The sequence below is a fragment of the Podarcis filfolensis genome (genome assembly GCF_964270895.1).
Source record: "Podarcis filfolensis genome assembly, chromosome: 5".
Classification (NCBI taxonomy): Eukaryota; Metazoa; Chordata; class Lepidosauria; order Squamata; family Lacertidae; genus Podarcis; species Podarcis filfolensis.
In genome coordinates this window covers 37,947,399-37,971,341 of record NC_139608.1, presented here as the reverse complement: position 1 = coordinate 37,971,341, position 23,943 = coordinate 37,947,399, and the positions used below count along the sequence as shown (strand labels likewise).

Sequence of the window (23,943 nt, the reverse complement as noted above, 5' to 3'; positions counted from 1 at the left end):
ATCGCTTGGATTAATGTCCTGGATGCCCTTGGACAAATTGTTATTTCTTAGCCTAAGGCTAACCTATCTCACAGGGCTGTCATGTGAGAGATAGAGCGCACAAGGGAACCATGTATGCTACTCTGAGCAACTCAGAGATGGGTGGGATAAAATAAAGTAAGTAAATACAAGCCTTTTGCCAGATTTGATGGACAGTATTGCTAATGTAAAATAGCTCTGCTGTATCCTAATAAATGAGTGAATCTCTCAGCCATGAGCTCAGATGAACCATACAAGGAACTTCAAAGCAGGAACAACTTAGTTCATCTTGATTTGAATATAAGCAGCTGATTACAGTTTCAGAAATGAATGGCAGTTTCCCAAAATACAGGAGGTATCCGATGGTTCGGTAAAGGCAAAGACTGGGCCCTTTTCCTGAAAACAATCAATTGTCTTAGGAAAGCCATTTGGCATTATGCCTCACAATTCATGGAGAACCTGGCAGAATGAGCAGCCACATTCATTCCACCATCCTGTTTAACATTTACACCCCGTGCAAAAGTCAAATCAAGCAAGCAACCCTTTCTGCAACTTTCTAGAAATTGCTGGGTGCCCAGACATTCTAATTACATAGGAGACATTGTAAAAAGCTCTATTAACCTCTAATTTCCCATCTAAATAACACAAACAAAGGGGATTCCTAAACATGTGTGCAATGAGTGACGATCTTTCCAGACACTATGTTGTTTGTGTAGTGACAGCGCAGCCATCTCACTAATTTATTATGTGGTCTAAATAACATCTACCTAGCAAGTTCTGCAGAGAAGCTGCAGGGTCTCCAGTACTAATCAAAACACTAAAACCGGATCCTTGAGAACCGCAATTCTTTCTCTAGTGAGCTCAAATATCGCATGTGAGAGCAAAAGCTTTGTGTAATGCTCTTGGCAGTGAGAAGTCTCTCCACTGGGTACCTAAACCATAAGGCTATGTATACACTATACATTTAAAGCACATTCAGAGCACCTTTCCCCCCTAAAATAATTCTGGGCACTGTAATTTGCTAAAGTTGCTGGGAACTATAACTCTGCGAGGGGAGAAACATGCAAAACCAGGGTAAGAAAGAGAACTGAATGGAGTACACTGGAAACATGACTTATTCCACATGCCTCCATAGCATGATCACCATGTTTTAGTCCGTGCCTGATGTAAATTTGGTGTTTTTCTGTAAAAGTACATGATGGTTGTGAAAAATTGAGGGAATCCATGCCCCGGTCTACGTTCTCTCGGGCATTTAGAATACATGCATGAATCACTATCTGAATGACAGAGGAGGGAAGTTAAATTTAGAAGTTTAAGAATATATAATGCCATAAGAAGAGCCCTGTTGGATCTAGCCGAAAGTTCATCTAGTCTAGCTTCCTGTTCTCACCGTAGGCAACCAGATCCCTATGGGAAGCCCACAAGCACGTCCTGGGTGAAACAGCACTCTTTCGACTTGCGATTCACAGCAACTGGTATTCAAAGGCACACTGCCTCTGACAGGGGAGGTCATCATGTTACAAATGAGAGGAAAGAAGGCTGGATTAACAGGGCTGAACAGTGGTACCTTGGTTTACGAACAGCCCTGTTAACGAACTATTCGGTTTACGTACTCCTCAAAACTGGAAGTAGTGTTTGCGAACTTTACCTCAGTCTATGAACGGAAGCCGAATGGTGGAAGGGCACTGGCGGTGGGAGGCCTCATTAGGGAAAGCGCGCCTCAGTTTAAGAACTGTTTCGGTTTAAGAATGGACTTCAGGAAAGGATTAAGTTCTTAAACCCAGGTATCACTGTATTCAAAAACCACTGACCATTGTTCTAACGAGATTTATCTTGTACATTTGCACTCATAACACATGTCTTTTGAAATCAGGAATCACTGCTTGAATCCTTACCTCCACTCCCACTATCACGGTTGCTGAAAACTATAATGTTTTGCTCAATTTATACAGTATTGTTCTACTCCATGTGGGTTGGTTTTATATATTGTATTATTGCAATGATTCAAGATGTTTTTATAATTGTATTTTCTATTGCTGCCACATGCCCTGGGACCTTATGCAAAGGGCAGGTAAGAGAATTTCTAAATAAATAATTGGCTTTCGCCCATCTGCTGTATACTGTATTCATTTGGTGTATAACAGTCTTTATTGCACTGCCTTCCGAAGGGGTGTTTGTATCAATAAATACAACCTGACCGTAACAGTTTGCTTTTTAAGGTGTTGATCTGGTTGCACTTTTTATAGAATAGCCACAGCTCAAAACTCATCACTCAGCTCCATCTGGTTACATCAGGAGAGGAGAGGTGGCAAGGCCTCCCTTCACCAGCCTGGATGGGAACATTTGGCCCTTTCTCTCCCACAACTGTCTCCATCAGAAGACAACCTGCCTGGCTGCATCAGAGGCCTGACAACAAGGCTCACATACACAAACCCCAACTTGGCTGGGGCCAGCTGCCATTCGGGTCCTCCCCTCCCAGAACTGTTTCTTGCAATGAAACCTTCCACTTGGTCTTCATGTATTATGTGGCTTCACTATTCCACAGGTGGTCATCTTCCTCTTCCCTATCTATTCATTCCTTTTGTTGGCACCATGTCTCATTCCAAGACATTATTTCAAAGTGCAAACTATTTTGAGTTGTTTAAAAGAAAGGTGACATATAAATGTAGCATATTTAGAAATTAGTTGTCTGGATAGGCTGTGGGTGAAGTGTGTGCCGTGGAAAGGTAGGGATGCACTTCATTGGCCTTTAGTCTTCATGCCTGTAGATTTACATGGGTATATACTAGGGGCAAGATGTTCCTGTCCCCCTACACAGAAATTTGCAACTAGAGACACAGGGGAGAGGTTTGAAACATGGACAACTGCAGTGCACATCAAATATATTTTGAAATGGCATCCTCTCCAAACCAGGGGTAGTCAAGTTGGTGCCATTCAAACATTGTTGGGATGAAATTGGACTTCCAATTTCTCATCAGCTCTTGTCAGCAGAGGCAATGACCAGGGATGAAGGGAGTCCAACAACACCTGGAGGGTATTAGGTAGGTGTAAGAGAGACAAAAATATGGACCAAAGATTTTTGTGGGGGTGGATTTCAACTTGAACAACTTTTAAGAGTACCTCCAAGCACCCACACATATGATGTTAGAATTTTCAGCGATCTTATAGATTGGGTTAAGGAACCTCAAGCCCAGGGGTTGAATGTCATCTTCCTGGCCTCTTCACCTTGCTCCCAGGACTCTCCCCAGCCCATGCCCCTCCCAACCCCACTCTCACAAGGCAACCCCTCACTGGCTCTGATCCACGTCTTCCTTGGGTGCTTTTGCCTGACTAGAATGTGTCTGTGAACTGTGATAATGCCTCTTGCTTGACTGGATGAAGGTGTGTGTGTGTGTGTGTGTGTGTGTGTGTGTGTGTGTGTGTGCGCGCGCGCGCTGTCATTTCTCAATGGCCAGAATGTAGCCAAATGTAAAAAGATACACAGCTCTGCTCACTTTTGCCTTTGGCCACACCAGCCAGTGGAAAAGTTCTATTATAGATTCTGACTGACTAAACCAAAGTACAAGATGTGTGGGCTCTCTGCACAGTCAGCAACCCTACATAAGTGGAATACCAGATCACACAAGAGCCTAAAAGGAATAGCTTGGACGAGGAGTGAGAAGTGCTGGTTGAGTCCATCTTGCCCACATCCCTACCAGAGGAGCAAGACCCAGCCCCTGATCTTAAGCCTGGAAATCAAGATCCCAGAACCTCTTGCTCCCTAAGTCCTGCTCATCAGTGCAGAGAACATAAGAGGCAGTAAGTAATAAAAAAGCATCAAAGTGCCAGGCCTCAGACCTGAGGGCAGTACCTTAAGAATCTGCATTCCATGGGGATGGAGAATTTGGAAGTGTACTTAGGTCTGAAGTACTGAAGGATATAAACCATTATCTGGGACTGTTGGAGGAAGTTCCCTCTACCTAGTGATCTGTCCATGGTCCTGCAAATCTTATATCCTGCTCTCTTATTTCTCCAGAACCCATTCTGTATTGGCTGCCTGTGAATATCTGCACAGTAGACTGTCTCTTTCACTGATCTAGATTCTCACCATTGCCCCAGACCAATATTCTGTCTTCTGGGGCATCCATGGACTGTGCTGCTTCAGAACAGGACATTAGGTCTTCAGTATTAGCATGTACACATAAACTTTTCAGCAGAGATACAATTAGGAACTAAAAGCCTCAGAGAAAAATGGTATGCGCATGCACAGGGTGCATCAGCTTCACTCGATGTGGAAACTCTACATTTAATAAGATGGTTCCACAGCAGGTAGCTTTTGTAGAAACAGTGGTACCTTGGTTCTTGAACGGCTTAGATGTCGAACAAATCGGAACCCAAACGCTGCAAACCCAGAAGTAAGTGTTCCGGTTTGTGAATGTTTTTCCAAAGCTGAACATCCGACGTGGCTTCTGCTTGACTGCAGGAAGTTCCTGCAGCCAATCGGAAGCTGCTCCTTGGTTTTTGAATGGTTTCAGGAGTCAAACAGACTTCCGGAACAGATTAAGTTTGAGAACCAAGGTACCACTGTACTTATAATCATCACAGTAGAAGAGGCTGCTGGATAAAGCCAACGGCCCATCTAGTCCAGCAAACTGTTCTCACAATAACCAACTAAATACACAGGAGCATTTTTAAAACCTAAGGGGGGAAAGCAGGAATGCAATCCCTCCATACATCTCTCAAATCTAGACACACACACAAACCCTGCATTTCCAATACCATGTAAGTGTTGAAAGCTGCAACACATGCAGAAATCACCCACCACTTCTCCCAATCCCCCTTTGCCAAAAATAAATGCAAATGATTAAGTAAAAAACAGATATTACAGAAATATAGCTACACTTTGCTCACCATTGCTCTCTCTTAACATTTTTTTTTTAAAAAAACCCTAGCCACTCAAACTAACAACCACTCCCTTCTCCTGGCTAGCTACCAATAATGTGCTTTGAGGTGTGGCCTTCAAGGAAACAATTCCAAGCATGCTTGGACTGCTTTTCAACGCAGCCCTATTAGATCTATACTGAGGAATACAATGGAACAGAATTGGAAGAAGGGGGAACCTTCACTACTCTGGCTGGAAAACTGGCAGCCCCAGAACTCCATTTTTACATGGTTTTTCTGCCCAGGGACACATGGAGGGAACTTCTATGCCATAATTATATTATTGGATTAGGATTGGCCAAGTGCTGCAGAGACCTGATTGGCAAGAGGACAGTGGATTGACAAAAATGTTTGCAGAGTGTCTCTGCATTCAAATAGAGGCATAACATGTGTGGGAGAGGAAGTGTGTGTGACTTTTGAGATTTAGGGGGGAATTAAAAAAACCTGCTTGACATTCTCCTTGCAAAGTCTGTGCTCCATTACAGCAAAGGGGGCACTGCCCTATTAAACTCAATCTACCCTCCTTCAGTCAACGTCCATCTGCCTGCCTTCTTTCTAACAAGCAATCTAGGGGGCGGCACTGCTTGCCAGCTTCCTCCTCTTGTAGAATTCAGCAGGGAGGAGGATGGGCACAAACCTAGAATTAGTTAGCTCTGCCTTTGGCTCCACCTACATTTGGTCTGTGAGTAATGCTTTGGCATCAGCTTCTCTGAGAGATCACTGCTTCTGTATGTAGAATCCACCACACACCCCCAAATTCTGAGGTGAGATGGGTGGCTAGTGGGGGCAGAGCTTCTCTGCGATGGGGCCTGTAATTTGGAATGTCCTCTCCAGGCCTATTAGTCAGACCTCTACATGTTTTATCTTTCAGGCATCAATGTGATTTGTCCAAGCTTTGGGAGGGCTTGTTTCATGAGTTTTTAGCTATAACCAATTGGCACTGGAATCACAGAACCATAGAACTGTAGAGTAACAAAAGTGTTTGAGGTCCTTCCTCAATCTAGGCAACCGTGTGTGCTTGTGTTTGTGTGCATGTGTATGAAAGTACCGTGGCTTCCTGGATTTGATGCTTTTAGAATAAAAGTGTTCCCACTTAAATTTCCCAACTGGCTTCTCCATTTTCACATCATATTCCTTGCAAAAAGTAGACATGAAATGAGAGGAAGTGCTAGAGGGGAGGATACTCATGCTCTCTTCTCCACTGGCATCTTAAAAAGAAATCACACACCCCACCCAATCTTCTCCCCCTGGTCCTGATGCCTGCAATAGAGTTTCCTCACCTTGATAGACTCTTCTCCATTTTTAAAGCTGTGCTGCTACTCTCAGCGAGTTCAGCAACTTCCCCTCCTTTCAGTTGCTGCCTCCTCTGGCTTGCCCACCCACTCCTTTCCCCCAGCTGCAAATCTCCTAGTGCCAGAGTGGGCAGGGGACAAGAGGCTGCTGCTGTTGAGAGAACGATTGCCGGCAGCATTTCTTGCGGCTGAGATGGGAATCCCACTCAGCAACAGCCAGGGATCCAGGGAGCAAAGCTCCAGAGAGAGTAGGAAATGGATTGCGGCTCCGACTTCTGGGGGAGAAAGGGCACCTTTGATCTCCAGCCTGCTAAAATATTTGCAGCGCTTTCCCTCCCTCAGCAATTTCTCAAAGAGAAATCCTGAAGCAGTTACGTTATATAGTCATCTTCCCCTCACCCACAAACAGAGCACTTGGAGGGCGTTTGGACTCTCTGCCTGTTGAGCCCTTGAAAGTCACTCTTGCTATCTAATCTGCACATGCTGTGGGCATTGGAGCAGTTGCACCATGACAAAGCTGCATCAACCCCCCCCCCCCCCCCCCCGTCAGCCGACAGTGATCTTGCTGGACACCCTGAGAGTGCTGCTGGAAGGCGCGGTAAAAAAAAAAAATGGTACAAACTAACTGCATGCACACAGATAAGCCACAAATAGCAGGCAGGTGACCCCGTCAACTACAGGGCATCCGATTTCTGAGAGAATGTTCAATAAGATATCAAGGGAAAATGCCAAAATACTTCCTACTTCGACAGGCCGATAGTGATCTGTGGTCAGCTGCTGCTGCTGAACATGCCTGGTTCGTTGGTCTGCTTTTAAAAAACATTGTTTTAACCTGCAGAATAAGGCCTAAAGTGAGGTTCTTTAAGAAACGGGAGCAAACGACCTTTTGCCATGTTCAGTTTGTGCAATAAAAGCAAACTCCACACTTCTGCTGTTGGGGCATATCTGGGACAGTCATCTTTTAGGGATCAGAAGCAGCACTGATGTTCCAAATATAAAATGCACAACCCACAGGTACAGTCTCATGACTCTCTTTATATTCTCACAACGCACAGCAGTAAGGTTTGAGCATACCTCAAAAAGGGGAGGGGGGAAGCACAGAAAATATTTTCATGCTTTTCCAAAAGTATGCAATAGTTTCCTCTTCTGCACAGCAAACCTAGTCATCAGTCTCAGGTTCTTCCCTGAACTTCCCCTATCTTCCAAGCCTGCCTTAAACTATGACAGAGGGTGGCACTTGGGGGGGGGGAATTGTAGTTGCGCCACTCCTTGGTGTGTGGAGTTCTGCAGGGTGCGATACTCTCACTGACGCTTTTCAACATCTTTATGCGTCCCCTCACCCAGCTTGTCTGGAGTTTTGGGTTGGGCTGCCATCAGTATGCTGATGACACCCAACTCTATCTGTTGATGGATGGCCATCCTGACTCGGCCCCAGACACATTGATCAGATGTTTGGAAGCTGTGGCTGGATGGTTATGTGGGAGCCGGTTGAAGTTAAATCCTTCGAAGACAGAGGTCCTTTGGCTGAGTCAGGATTATATGGGATTGGGGAGGCAACTCCCATCTCTTGTGGGGGCGCAATTAGTGCCAGCACCGTCCGTTAAGAGTTTGGGTGTAATGTTCGACACCTCCCTTTCCATGAAGGCGCAGATTGCAGCTATAACAAAGGCGGCATTTTTCATCTCCACCAAGCTAAGCAGTTGGCTCCTTACCTCTCTCGCTCTGACCTAGCCACTGTGATCCACGTGACGGTCACCTCCAGACTAACTCGCTCTATGTGGGGCTGCCCTTGAGACTGACCCAGAAACTCCAGCGGGTGCAGAAGACCCTTATGGGGTCTTCGCTGCGAGATCACATTCATCCGGTACTATACCAGCTGCACTGGCTCCCGGTGGAGTACAGGATCAGGTTTAAGGTGCTGGTTTTAACCTTCAAAGCCCTATACGGCCTAGGACCCTCGTACCTACGGGACCGCCTCTCCTAGTATGTCCCACGGAGGACCTTACAGTCTTGAAACAAAAATGCCTTGGAGGTCCTGGGCCACAGAGAGGTTAGGCTGGCCTCAACCAGAGCCAGGGCTTTTTCGGCTGTGGCTCCGATCTGGTGGAATGCTCTGTCACAAGAGACTAGGGCCCTGCGGGACTTGACATCTTTCCGCAGGGCCTGCAAGACAGAGCTGTTCCACCAGGCCTTTGGCCAAGGCACAGCCTGACCCCCTCCTTTGGTAATTCTTCACAGAACTCTAGCCCAATGGTTGCCATCAATTTGATTTGAACTGATTTTATAATGAATTGATTTTAGAATGCTGTATTATTTTACTGTTGTTAGCTGCTCTGAGCCCAGCTTTGGTTGGGGAGGGCGGGATATAAATAATTTATTATTATTATTATTATTATTATTATTACTGGGTAGCCTGCAGCTAAAGGTTATAGTATAGACTGGGACTTATTATCAGTGCATGGAATGAATAGGTTCTTATGTTTATGCCCAATAGTTTTGCACCCTGGTAGTAAAGAAACTTTCTCAGCTTACATAAAAGACAATAAAAAAGCAAGAACAGCCTTGAACTGCAAGCAATAGGGTGGAAGACAAAAGGAAGTACTTCCTTAAACACTGCACATCAGGGGTCCAGAAATTTTTTGGGTTGGCAGATCAGATTGTTTTCTCTCCAAATCTGCCAGGTGAGTGGGCCTGCTCAGTCACTTTTGTTCATGAAGATTTTGTGTGTGTTGTGAGCCTTCACGAGGAGTACCCAGGATTGGGGGAACAGAGCCTTTTGCTCAGAGTTGTGGCCAGAGGAGCAGCACACTTGAGTTTTCCATCTTGTTTCTGCAGAAGTGAATCAGTGACAGAGGGCATTGATATAGCAGCTGGGCATTTGGGGAGGGGGAAACATCAGCTGAAACAAGCTATAGTTTATTTGGGCATCTGCAAGAACAATCCTTGCTCATTGGACAAACTGTGGTTTGATCAAACTCTGGCTCAGCATTACACTGAAATGTAGCCTTGCAGCTCTCTAGTGCTGCTTCTGGTAGCTTAGCTTGGTGGAGCTGGTTGGGTTTTTTTTTATTAGTATTCCTTCTGCCCAGAGCACTTATGATCACAGGCTCTTCTCTTAGTGTTTCGCTGATGGCTGGCTGAGCCACAAAGCATAATGTTTTTGACATAGACCAGAAACAGAAGCTCTGGTGCTCAAGACCATAGACTACTAGAAAGCATTTCCTCTTGATAAGCCGACTCTTTGCTGCCAGCATTCTTCTCAGGCACCCGTGACGTAACATGGAAGGCAGCCTTTCTGGGTACAGCAGATGAGCAGGCAACCAGTGGGAAATCCCCCGAGGCTAGGCTATTTTGGAAATGTTTTGATTATAGATTCAGTTTCTCAGCCTGGTCACGATTATGCAGGATGGCAGCATTTATATAGCAGGGATTTTCCTCACCAAGAGAAAGGGTTGTGGGATCCCAGCAGGAAGCAAACAGCTCCCTGCCTGCTCTAGTTCCTTTCAAATAACAAGAGTGTTGCAATGGCCCCGGCTGTGGAGGAGGGAATCAAGGCAATTCTGTGGAGGAGTTCATGCAACTCTGCTTTAAGTCTTTCGGCCCAGTCAGCCATAATGCACATCAGCTGAATTTTGCATGATGCTCCAAAATCCTTTTCCGGTACCAGTAATTCGATCTCCTGTCTACACATGAGAGGTGGAGGGGGTAACCTTGCTGTGTTGGAATTCATTTTCCATTTCAGCAAGAAGGCAGTCTGCAGTCTCCAAAGGTTTAAAACAGGGGTTACATTCCTTTCTGGGAAATCTTTCTTTGAGAGGGGAGGCACAGGACAGACCTACCAGTGGTTGGTGGGGCCAGGGGCAAAAGTGGGTAGAGAAACAAATGTAAACACTACCTTTGTCCAGTAGCCCAGTTTATACACCCCCATTCTCTGTATCCTCCATCTAGACAAGAATAATTATTAAAGGGCACATTCCAGACAGGCAAAAACACTTGGGGGAGGGGGCAAGCAGGGACAGTGAAGGGTATGGCTGAGGGGGTGCCCTGAGGGCCAAATAGAGAGGCATGGAGGGCTGCATTCAGCCGCTGGGTTCTATGTTCTCTTGATAAAAGAAGTAAAGGTAAAGGTAAAGGACTCCTGGACAGTTAAGTCCAGTCAAAGGTGGGTATGGGGTGAGGCACTCATCTCGCTTCAGGCCGGGGGAGCCAGCGTTTGTCCACAGACAGTTTTCCGGGTCATGTGGCCAGCATGACTAAACTGCTTCTGGCGCAACAGGACACCGTGACAAGTGCCAGAGCTCACAGAAATGCCGCTTACCTTCCCGCCACAGTGGTACCTATTTATCTACTTGCACTAGTGTGCTTTCAAATTGCTAGGTTGGCAGAAATAAAACTGAATAAGGTTAAGCAAGAAACAGATGAACTCTGACATCCTTTGATGATTCTGTCTTCCCCTGTCAATATCACTTACTGAAAATCTTTTCTATTACCTATCAGTTCTACACCTAAGGTGATCTGCTGCAACTTAAGGTGCTGTATCTGTGACATTATTCCTCCTTTGCAGGAGATATTGTAAACTGCCTTGTGGTCTTTGGATTAAGGTTGGTATATAAATTTAATAAACAAACCAACAAATGTTGGGATTAAAAAACCATTGAACTGATAAACTCTCTTTCCCTGGTGCCCTACTTTCTACTCACCATTTGGAAGTGTCTATCCTGGTACAACTCCTGCACAAACATCAAGAGTCTCTCACAGAGACCTTTCAGAGGAGGAATTATGCTGGTTTTACCACAGCAGACTTAACACAGAGTTTTGTGGTATCTTGGTTTGTTTCCATCACCAATGCCAACCTGTCCCTGAGCAACCACCACAGCAAACTCCATTGTGTTCACCACCTCCCAGACATGATTGCAATTCATTTTGTCCCTGCTAATCCAGTGCCTCTGGCTAGCAAAATAGCTCACCTCCTCTTTTGACTTCGCTGGGCACTCAATCACGTTATCACAGATGAATGCACACGGTCCCTATTATGGTTCTGGCAAGCCTGTTGACACTGTTACAAATCAAGGGCCAACTCTCTTCCATCTATCGTCTCCGCATAAATGGGCAGACAGAACAGATGATCCAAATACTGGTACACCACCTCTGCAGTTGGTATAGGAAATGAGTTGCCAGCAGAAATGGCCAAGATCAGGGCCCAGGAGCACATTTGCAAACTATAGACACTATTGCAGACATCACAACCAAGCACACACCAAAATCTATTATACTGGCTACAATAGACTCTTTCTTTAAAGACTAATTTCATGCCAGGGGTGGGGGAAGAAGACCCTATGGGTGCCAGTGAAAGTATTGGTTGGTGCAAATGCACTCATGCTGGTCCACAGTAACATCTGCCATGCTTCCATCAAACACAATTGTTCCTACCCTAACGTTCTTGTTCTTTCCTATCTACACTTTGCAGAAGCTGCACTATGTCCCTGCAGACTCAAACTACCTCTACACTAAAATAGTTCTGGAATGAGCTCCACTATCAGCTAGATATCCCCAAGACAACTACAAGAATCACTCCAGGGGAGGAAGGGTTGGCTGTACTAGGTCCACCTAAAGACTCAATGACCTTCCGTCAGCCCAGAGAGCCATCATATTGCCCCATGCTCTGTTGCTGAATGGAGTGAGCGGAGCTGCTATACTCTAGCTAAGCTCCTCAAGATCATTCCTGCTGCACTCCACTCTCACGTCTCCCTGCTGAAATGGAGAATCCCTCTGCCAGGGCCCCCAATCTCCTCCTTCACATCATACACAGAAAGAAAGAAAGAAAGAAAGAAAGAAAGAAAGAAAGAAAGAAAGAAAGAAAGAAAAATTCACAGATCCTGGATTCTCCACTGACACAAAAGAACAATCTTGATGGCAGGTGTGTGGACTGTGCACAGTAAATGAGAAGCAAAGGCATCTATATTCTCCAAATATAGCTCTGGTATTCTCTCAGTGCCAGGGAAAGGGAGCTGATGAGCAGCTCTCAAAGAAATCCACAGCTTTCCCAGGGCTTCCAAGATAAACCTTTTGTTCTCCAGAGGGACACAAATTTGGAAGAGCTAAGGCTGGAGACTTTGGTGTTTAGGACCCCACTTACACCTGGCATTCTTTTTGCTGGCCGTATCAAAGTGAAGAGGGCCTCCTGCAGCCCTGCTCTTTGCACAAAGAGACAAACCAGGTCCCTTTCAAAAATTGTGTCTGTAGCTGCCCCGAGAACAGTCAGTGTTCAGGCTCTGACGTCAGAGAGGAAGGTGTGAAGCTGGAGTCTGGGCTTCCCCTCTTAACTAAATTTAGGATTGCCCAATCAATTCCTGCATGAAGTATCCCAGGCAATTGCAGGATAATTTTATTTGAAAGCATTTTGTGCATACTGATGTCAATACCACCAGCGCTTGGAGGAGAAAGCGTACATTTAACCAGCAGCTTCTCCTTCCAATTTCTGCCATTCCTTCATATTACTTTTTACCACCCAGAATGACACGGCTCCCAGCCCCCACACCTTCAGAACCATTAGTATATCATTAAATCAAAGGGAGGGTTATCCTTTTAGAACCATCCACCCCAATGAGAATCAAATGCCAGCACACAATATGCATTCTGGAAAAGTAAAGGCATAGAGTTTGATATTAAAAAAAACAGTTCTTTGTATTTATGTAAGGCCCTCCAGACAGAGTGTGTGGGGTTGTGGGGTTTTTTTGGTTTTTTTTTTTTTTGCAATTGTATTCTGCAACATGTTCAGCAAATAAAAGCAAAATTCAGTGCAAAGAAGGAGCACCATGAATTACTGCTGCTGGATCAGGGGGGATACAAATACTAGGATAAGTACACTCACTTCATCTTCCTGCCATGGAGATCCTTGTCCATTTCTCTTTTTTTGAGACTAGATAAACCCTCGGTTTCTTTCACTCAGCCCATGTGCTTACAGGGTCATCTGCACAAAGCCTGCTACAGATTAGTATAAATGGATTAAGTAGCAGATTGAATTAGATTCCAGCCCCACCTTGACTTGCAAATGCTGAAGAACTAAATGCATCTAACTTGCTTCAGCTGTTCACACAGCTGCTTCTAAAATGACCAAGCTACATGTTACAACTGGCTGGCTGTATCTTGTTGGGAGGTTTTTGTTTCTTTGTTTTTAAATCAAAACCAGCCTCTAGAATGGTGGGAAGGGTAAAAAAAACCTGTGCAAGACTTTTGCTTCCTGACATTTTTTGACTGCGGGGAGGAAAGATACAGGTCCTGCTATCTTTCTTGTATGACACATTGTAAATCTTTGATTTAGTCTGAAGTGCAAGAAAACTGCCTTTGATGGAGGAAAAAATCCACCAGGTTCATTAGATTGCCAGCTATTCCTAAATGTATTCCTTTTCCTATGAAGGAAGATGGTAGTGACTGTAGCTGTTTTCTTAGACCTTCATCTCTACAATGAGGCAAGGAGTTGTCATTTCTAATTAACAGTGCAACAATGGAGCATTCCCCTTGATTTTCCATCCGCTCCCAGCACAACAGTCCTTCACACTGTGATTGATAATACACAGTGAATTGGGAAGCTAATATGGACAAATTAGAAAGAGAATGTGCTGCTCCATATGCTGGAATAACAAGATCCCACCCCCCACAATTTTTCCTATTCATGCTGCTTTTGACTGGGAATTGTCTTAGTTACATTCTGGTGGTGTTAGAGTAGCTTCACCCTGAACCAGTTATCTTTCTAAACAGGATACTCTTGCATAAACCAGAGCCAATCTCACATAGTGGTTAGAGTTTTGAAATCAGGCTACATGCACGCTAACCTGTAGTAGTTTTCCTCTATGATTGTTCATGCTCATCCCCTGCTTTTAAGCTAGATTGATTCTAGATCCTGACATTCACAAGGGCAGGTGGTTACATGATACATACTTGAAAACCTTCCTCTTGTTTAGGTTATCCGCACCTTTTCCTTCCTGCGCATGCTCCTGAAGTAGAAAGGAAGTAACGATTGCATTCTTGGTATACACCCACCCACAATGTCACTGGGCAGGTGTGGATACATCTGGTATTGAAAACATCTGTTTTCAAAAGGACACACTGTGAGATAATGCAGACTCTTTTTGCAGTGAGCTATTCTCTTTGGAATGAAACCAGTTTCTCGGGAAGCACTTTTCGGGGGCAAAAATATGCAAATAATCTAGATAGCATGTGGTATGGTGTACATGGAACATAGGTAAAGGTAAAGGTACCCCTGACCATTAGGTCCAGTCGCGGACGACTCTGGGGTTGCGGTGCTCATCTCGCTTTATTGGCCGAGGGAGCCGGCATACAGCTTCCGGGTCATGTGGCCAGTATGACTAAGCCGCTTCTGGAGAACCAGAGCAGCGCACGGAAACACTGTTTACCTTCCCACCAGAACGGTGATCTCTGATATATCTAACCCGGGAAAAAGAGGGTAGTTGTTACAGCAGCAAGTTTTGAAAGGCAAAATAAAAATCCACATACCCAGTCGCAGGATCTGTGTGCTAATAGCAGAATCAGAAAGGTCCAGCTTGACTTTGATACCACGGTGAGACTGGAAATTGAACAACAATACAAAGAGAAATTTAATATGAGCATGTTTTGGTAACAAGATGTAGAATAAGTAAAAGTATAGTCATGCTGCTTCTCCTTTTACAACACCGCAAAAATATGGCTCTTTGCCCCTCCATTGGCTCAACAAAAACTCTGCTCCACACCTTTGCTTTGACTACTGCAGCCTGCTCTTATCTAGGCCCACTCACCTCTGTCAAAATAGAACTTAGAAGTCCAAATCACTCGTGTCCTCATGTTGATTTGATCACATCAGATCTCTCCTTAAATACCCACATTGGCTTCCAATCCAATGCACAAATTATTTGTCTTTACAGTGAAAGCCCCCTCTGCTCTTATATCCCAACGCAGTAATATTCATCATGGCTACAAATTAGTTCTGACTACCCTGAATATTGACATGATGTAACATGGTTGTGACTTTCAATGTGCAATGAGAGTGATGTCTTTGGCCTACAGCATGCAAGCCTTCATCCTTCTGCGTAAGTCTCTTTCCAGGGAATAAAGGAGCAGTGGTCCCCCATCACTGGTCCTGCCCCCCAAGGCTGTACAGCTCCAAAGTCCATTCCCCTAATATCAACAAACTGAGAATAGCTAACTAAGAAGAGCATAGACCTTTTCTCAGGTGCAGACCTCTACAACCAGAGGTTTCCCCTTCTCTGACATCCACGCGCAACTCTTAGATATGGGGGCAGCAGGGAGTCAATGCCAGGGAGCAGGTGGCCCCACTTTTCCTGTAATCATATGAATCCCCTTCATGAGATTAATGAATGAAGGGGCCTGTAATCTCTCTTTCTTCCTATCAGAAAACTGCTATGTCTAACAAAATTGGGAAAACTGCAAAAACAAAATGGGATCTACCAGCTGCTCAGTACTGTTACACATTCTTTATACTAATTGTAGGATAGGAATCTGTGACAAAGTCTTGTAGGTACATTTGGTACAAGATCAGGAATGTTCGGGGGTGGGGGGGAGAAATGTATTTGCAATCTCACCAAATATTGAAGGAACATTATGTAGTTCCTTGTCAACATCCATGCTATCAAATATTATTACACTGTTTTCTCAAAAAGTATCTGGGCAGAAGAAAATCAAAAAGGGACAATTGGATCGGATTTGCCAGAGTAGCACATGGCACTACCAAAGAATTGTGCAATGCCTTCCACATTCTCTGAATTCATTCTTTCTATTAGGTCTATGAAAAATGTTGCAAGCATTTTATTATTACTATTATTTGCATATGAAATCTCAGAAAGTAATTATAAATTATCATCAAAAATGTATAATATATTGTTGGAATGGGAGACGAAGGATGAAGAGGTCAAATGTGTAAGGATAAAATGAGCAAAAGATGTGGGACATAATATATAGATGGCATACTGGGAAAGATTATGGAGAAATGATATAAAATTCATGGCATGTACGGCACTTAAGGAGAACTATATGAAAATGATGTATAGATGGTATTTAACACCGGTTAAACTATCAAAAATGTACAAAACAAAAGATAATAAGTGTTGGAAATGTAAAGAGGCAGAAGGTACATTTTACCATATGTGGTAGCAATGTAAGGTTATAAAAAAGCTTTTGGGAAATGATCTATAACGAATTGAAAAAAATGTTAAAAATAACCTTTGTTAAAAAACCGGAAGCTTTCTTAATAGGTATAATTGGAACGGATATACTGAAAGAATATAAAAGTTTATGTACGCAACAACAGCCGCACGGACATTGATAGCCCAACGTTGGAAAGAAGAAGAAGTCCCAACTAAAGAAGATTGGCAATGAAGAGGACAACAACAAATATAAAAAAGAATGGGAAATGTTTATTGCATATTTACAAAAGCACTGTAAAGAAGTTAATACAATAGCAGGGTTTTTAAAAAACACTTGTAATATTAATGACCAGGGCCATGTTGCCTGGTGTTGATAGGAGTTTTACTCCTAAACATCTAGAGGGCACCAAGTTGGGGAAGGCAACCTGCAGAATAGCACTCATTAATCCACTTTGGGGGATGGAATTTGTTGCGGCTTTGCTCAAGAGCTCGATCACGTTCTGTTAAAAGGAATATCTATCTCTCCTTGATATTGGAATGTCTGCTGCCCTCAGACTTGGAGTTGTTTGCAGTATTCCAAATATGAGAGTGTCAGGTTTGCTGTTCTCAGCCAATATGAAGAAAAATGGCATGGTAAAATGGATAGCTGATAGATACAAATCCCAGCCAGGCTCACACACTGCTCTGTGTAGGAGGATGTAATAGCAAGATCTCTCAGTTCTTCCCCTGCAAATTATTTGTATTCTATTATCACACCCTTGGATATATTTGAAATGCACCAGGAATGGAAAAACACATAATTTATCGAATTCACTGTTGTAGGATATGTTGATGGCCAATAGATTAGGTGGCTTTTAAAAAAAGAGTTACTGTATACAAATTCCTGGAGGAGATGGTCTATTCATAATCAGGGTTAGCTCCAGGTTTGTGGGGGTCATTGGGAACAGGATATCCATGGGCCCCTTGTCGTGTCCCCCCCCCCGTTCCACCTTCAAATCGCAGCTCTCCCTCTTGAGCACACAGGTTTAAACTAAAACAGATATTGACCAACACGGCAATCCTTTATCATCAAAGGAAAGGACAAATGTTAGCATTTCACTAGTTGCCTTTTTAATTATTATTATTTTTACCCAATAATATAACTTAGAGATAAATTATGTACACTTACCTGGGAGTAAGTCCCTGTGAACTCATTGGGGCTTACTTCTGAGTAGACATTTACAAACATAGGATTTTATTGTCAGAGGCAGTTAGTACAAAAGAGACATATGATTTGGAGGTACAGAACTGAATATATCTTATAAAAAGTAAACAACCTGAATAAATGTTATACCCTTTCCTGAAATTAGAAACGTAGTCTCATTGATGCACTTCAAATAAGGATAAAATATGTTTGTCTGACAGTGCATTCCTGTTAAGAGGCAAAACTTAATCTCAAATCTCATACACATCCCCATTTGACTCAATAAGGCTTACTTCTGAGCAGATGTATATAGAATTGCATTCTACATTTTTCAGTATTTCAGAGACTGCACTTCTAAACATTAAGGTTATACTACTAACAACTAACATGTTTATTGTGGGCATTTTGCATTTAAAGGTGAACCTACCTAATCTGCATTTTCTGAAACAATACAAGAACCAAACTACAGCCGCTATTCAAAATTCACACATCTTTGAATTTTGCAGTATAGCTCTCCAGTCAAGTAATGCTCACAAAAATGCATATACCAAGGTAAAGTGTCCATAAAAATGCATATGTTTGTGAAAATAACATTAAACAACACATTGTCTTGTGGGAAATGTGTATATATTAGGAGAAATTGCATGGAAATGGATATTAGGATAAATTTGCACTGAGATGCCAGTGCTTTTTCATGAGAATATTTTTTTAAAAAATTGCAAACTTAGATAGAAATGTGGAGAACTGATCTTAATATTGGAAACATAAGAAACTGAGAAAAACCCAACCTGGCAGATTGGCCCATCCTGACTTAGGCCACATTAGTTGTCAAACTCTAACCTGGGGCAGGAGTACCTGGGGCCCTCCAGATTTTGCTGGACTACAAGCCCCACATTCTCTGACCACTGACCATTCTGGATGGGGATGATGAGAGTCCAACAATATATGGACAGCCACCAGATCTCCATCCCCTGTTCTAGACCATTAGATTCTGGGACTGAGGGAAGCAGTCTGGCTGGCTAAGGATGTCAGGGGAGGAGTGGTCAACACAGACAGAAGGGAAGTTCGAGAGCAGGAAAGTGAGAACCAGAGGGGCCATAGGCAGGTGCATAGTTCTGTTCAAAGCTGCCCAGAGCAGCAAGGACCAAGCAGGAAGCTCTAAGGCCACATGGCAGATTAAGATGGGCCATTGGTCTCATCTGACCAGAGCCCAGGCAGCATTGGCTGGCAGGGCGGAGCAGGTTGGGGCAGCGCCGCTTACCTGGTTTTCCACTGCAGTAATCACTGCCATAAACCAAGAGGAAGAGAAGGAGTGTCATAGTGTTGGGTAGGCTGGTGTGGTGCTGGTGCAGTGACGAAGCCAATTTGACTCTCAATAACACTGCGCCTGCATCACACCAACCTCCCCACCTTTATGCCCCACCTCCCTGGCAGCAACTGCTGGGTTGGGAAGGCAGAGGAGCAACGATGCCCCCCCTGTCAGCTCCTTCTGGGTTCAAGCATCATTGATCTTGGCCCAGTAAAAAAAGAGCATCAGTTCAATCCCATCTCAATCTCATGAGTCATGAAAGAAAAGTTTCTATTTTAATCCGGAAATCACATTTTCTACATTTCTGAAATTACACTACGGCCACACTGGGAGTTTCTGCTATGCCCCCAAATACCCCTCCTCTATTTTTAACATAACTTCCAGCCTGAGGTAAGAGGCTCATAAAGCTTGCTATTCTGTCATTTGGGGGGGGGGGGTTGGCACTAATAAAGGTACTGTGCTTTTACTGTTTTAATTCCCCCTCCCTCCATCCTAAGGGACCAATGCAGCTGCAAACATTTTATAAACAGACCAATTCAGGAAGAAAGCTTTGTTTTTCTGGTCTTTTCCTTTGCAAAATCATGAATTATCTTCCAAAGTTAATTTTTCACACTGCGTGGAGATAATAGCCAGATGGCTTAGCTGTTCTCATCTCATAGAAGAATGTCTGCGGTTGGTCTGAAATCAGGTAGCTGTTGGTGACTGAAAAGCCACCAACATAAGCCAGCGGGAAGCAAGTTCAAATTTTTGCTTAGCTATGACTGCTCCGTATGTCAAGGAGAGCACCTCAGAGTCAGTTCTTCACTCGTAACGTGGGGATGACCTGTGCCTTAAAGGCTGTTATGGGAGTGAATGTGATAGTGACTTTGAAAGTACACTTGTACAACAGAAAATGCTATGCAAATTATAATAATGGCCAAGGCTTCATTCAGTTGATGCCCTCATAGGAATAAGGCTGCTCAATTTCTTCCTCATAAAATGCAAACGGAAGGGAACCCAAACACTTTAAGCATCTGAGGAGATACCAGCAGAGAATAAGTGGGTGCTGCTCAAATGGCCCCAGAAAGACAATTCAGAGTTAAGCATTTTTAAATCCAATTGATTTTTCTGAGAGAGTTAAGGATGTGCTTAAACATTTTCCACTAAAATCAATGGAACGTAAACGTGCTTAACATTAACTGGACTAAGTCCCATTAATTTCAGTGGAAATATTGAACTACATGCCTAACTTTCTCATGGAAAGCAATAGGGTTAAAATTTGGCAAAAAAAAAAAGGTTTTATTTGCCTGCTAAGTTGAGGCCAATTAGGATACCTACTTCACATGCTGAAGATTTTAGCAAACATTGGAAATAGAGCCATTTTGATTAGTTTTGCTAATTGCCAAGTTCCATTAAGCCAGTGGAGGGTGGGTGGGGATGACGCAATTCCTGGACTAAAATCATAGATTGCCATCTCCCTCGAAAGAAAAGGTGTAATTTGCTTCTGTTAATTTTGTTAGATATGTAAATTTTAAATGGCACATTGCCCAACACCAGTGCTTGCCTAAAAATAGCCTGTAAAAATATCAGTCAGCTTGGAGATGGGAGCATCATATTAGACCACCATTCATTTGGCTTTCTGAAGGCGCTGTTTCTGGGCAGATTGAAACTTGCCACCTCCAAACCCAGGTTGGGTTGTGCCATCCCTAGTAAAGAATGTTGATGACAATTCCAGAACACTTTTGATGTGGCTCTGTACTGCAGTTCCTGAATCTACAAGCATGTGTTTGCTTCCAGTAATGGGAGGGACAGCAGGCTTGTTTAGCACTAGAACCCACGGTTTGCATACACAAAGCTCCATGTTCAGTTCCCAGGAGGTTTGCTTATGAAGGTATTTGGGTAGCATCGTAACCTGGTTAGGAAAGTTCACTGCTGTTTGTCAGAGCAGACAGTGCTTAATGGCCATATTAGCTGGGCCCATTCTATGGCCTTCACTGGAGTATAAAAATGTGCCAGTATTTGCCATGGATTGTGTGGTTTGAGCTGCATATTGAAAGTGTGGATTCTTAGTTGTGAAAACTTTCAGTTTCACAAGAACTGATGGGACTATGTGTTGAGTGGATCATCTACCAGATGGTGAAATGATACTGTGGCAATTTAACTGACATGCTCAACTTGCAGTTCAACATACATTAGCCCCAAAGCACCTGACATTAGCAGATTTAAATAAGCAGTTTGGTCTAAGTGCCAAACTGGGTGCAAGATGAAACTACATAATCACCACATGCTAAATTTAGTTTGGATCTAATCAACTTGACCACAACAATGCATCATGTTAATTGCCCCTTGGATGATGTTCTGCTTACACACAAGTACAGACCCAATGCATGTTGATAAATATCAAATCTCTGTGCTCCACTGTACCCTGTTTACCTGCCCCTCACCTGTTGCAGACATTGTTAGGACTGTAAGAGTAATTTGGAATGGGGTTGGTAGGTAGGAAACCATAGTATCATTCCTGGTTAAACAAATACCTCCTTTGTAAGGCAGTGCCAGATACAGCAGAGCCACAGCTCCTGCACCTTTAATAGCTGTGGAGAAGAGAGTATTTCATCAGGCAGTTGCTTGTCAAAAGTGCTCTGTCCTCTTTTGCATCTGACTACTCTCCTTCTGTCCCATAATGGGATTGTATAGAATATGACTTGCAAAAGCCCACCTTGCAGATGTGGCTTTAGTAAACAAAACAGGATCAGATTTTCAGCCAGCTTGAAACTATGCCGCTTTTGCATTGCAAAACAGCAGTGGCAAAACTTCATGTGAACAGGTGAAGCTCCAGGACCCTAGCAGCTTAAGGAAGATTCTCATTTTTATATGTCTTAGCAAACCAGTGAGAAAAAAATGTGTGTGGAAGGAAGCCCACATCTCCTATCTCTCTAAACCAGAAGCTGTATTTAATCTCTGGAGAGCAAAGTTTCCCCTGGGAGGGGGCTGCTCTTGTTTCTTCTACCCACCTTCCATCATTCTTTCACAACAGCCTTCCTTCCAGCCCAGTTAACGGACGCTCATTTCCTTCCTAACTAGCTCCGACAGCAGGCACCGTGTCTGTATGTTAATGGCATCAAGTGCCCAGTGTCTTTTTACATTGCACTAGACCCAACAGACTATTAAACTGCAGCTGAATTAAAGACGAACCTCACAGACATCCTGCTGCAGTCTTCAAGCTACGTCCTCCTTTCAGTTCTACTGCAGACCAACTCCCCACACTCTAAGACACCAGCCAGAGCTTCGCTATTTGTCTGCAACATGGGCTCCAGTGAAATAAACATGCATCAGCTACAAGCACACACACACATACACACACGTGCACAGCTAAGCTGACTGCAATTCTCTGCTATTCAAAGTGTTTTTCAGCCTTACCGTTCAAGTTGCCAGAAGCTTGCTTTCCTTTCCTCCCTTCCTTTTCTTCCTTTTTACTTAGGAGGACAACCAAATAAACAGAGCAGATGGCTTTGAATGCCCAAGCCTGTCATCTGTAGCCTTGGCCCTTATAATCCAGGAGGCTTAGCTGGCTGGCTGGCTTCTTGGGCGTCAAGAAATGCAGGCAAGCATAGGGGGCAAGGAGTGCTTGGGAGCAATGTCTGTTTTCTTCTTCCAGGCTGCTTGCTGTGCTGTTGTGGATAGAGCTTGTCTTTGCTGGCAACTGCTGTCTCTCTTGGTCTGAGTGCTTCCCCACTCAGCCTGACAGCTCTAGCTACCACTTTTAAGGTGGCTCCCAATCCCTAGCTGCAATATTTTCTGTCTGCCAAAAAAAACAACACAGGTTTGCACCTAAGCTGTACCTCCTGGATCCTTCAGGCAACACGCTGGCTCTATCTTCTCAGCAGGAACGGAAAAGAGTTCCCCCACCCAGCCACGACTGCAGAGAATGAGCTGGGGAAACATCCATCCTCTTCGACGATTCTCTCTCTCTCTTTTTGTTACTTCATCGTGTGCTGAAATGTTTTGCTTGCTAAGGCTAAGCAGGAGTGAGTCTGTTTACACACAGCAAGAATTCTATAAGACACCCACGGAAAGCCTTGGTGGAGTGTTGTCCCCACCTCCTAAGCACTCCCTTAAATTCATAATGCACATTGAATTGCCTCCCCATTTCTAGTTAATTCACTTCAGTTTGTCATTAGATTTCATCTGGACTTGTGCAAATGCTAAGTGGGAGAACCCCCAGGCTGAGATGTCAAGGCCAGATCGCCAGCAGGGATTTAGAGCACAGCTAAGCTCATTCAGGCTGGTTTGGAGGGTAGCCCTCTCTCTTTTTTTCTTGGTGCCTGGAAACCGAATTCTGAACGCTGGCCTCCTGTAGCATCCACATGGAGAACGTTGCTGGCTGACAGTCCAGTGTTCTCTATCCTTGCTTAATCATCAATCATCATCATCATCATCATCATTCCACTTCAAACCTAATTAAGTACCCTGACTTCCTATTGAGGAACACTGTGAACTGTATTTTCATGGAATTCCAGCACCCTAACACCACTACAATGTTCAGGATTGTTTGGAGGAAGTTATGCTTGTTAAATTGGATCAAGACTCATTCGAAAGCAGTTTCTGTTCCCAGTGCATATGGGTCTGCATTTGCTCTGCTTCAGCCCTTCCAATATCTATATCCACTCCCATTATGGGCAGAACTTGGCCATTTCTCTTCAAGGGTGATGTGCAAGTTCCTCCTTTGCTTGATGCCTAGAGGCTTGGAAATACGATGTGTGGTTTGCGCATCCTCTGTCACTGTCAATACCTGACTCTCTCTTTTTTGGCAGATACTTCAAGTTTTGTGCTAGAGTGCAGAACAAAGAGGAACAGAAAGCTTCCTTGTGGATGAACCTTGCTGAAGAATCTCACTCCCTCACCTTGGGACACAGAGATGCCTGCCCCATGACTGACCACACCCATCCCTTGTTAAATATCTGTGTCGCTCCTGTAAAAAGTCCTCAGAGATCCACAAGTAGTGCGAATTGGTATTCGGAGCATGCTTGTTTTGATGCATGTCCACAGATTGTTAACCATGTCACACGGCTGTCTGACTCCCCTGCT

At 43.9% G+C, this 23,943-nt stretch overlaps 1 protein-coding gene across 1 annotated transcript in view; it reads right to left on the bottom strand.

Annotated features, from left to right (window-relative positions):
- Positions 1-23,443, bottom strand: part of DGKG (diacylglycerol kinase gamma) — a 121,147-nt gene extending 97,704 nt beyond the window's left edge. The window contains 2 exon segments of the mRNA XM_083616262.1: positions 14,745-14,814; positions 22,276-23,443. The gene's annotated coding sequence lies outside the window, so the exon portion shown is untranslated.
- Positions 23,444-23,943: the final 500 nt, after the last annotated feature.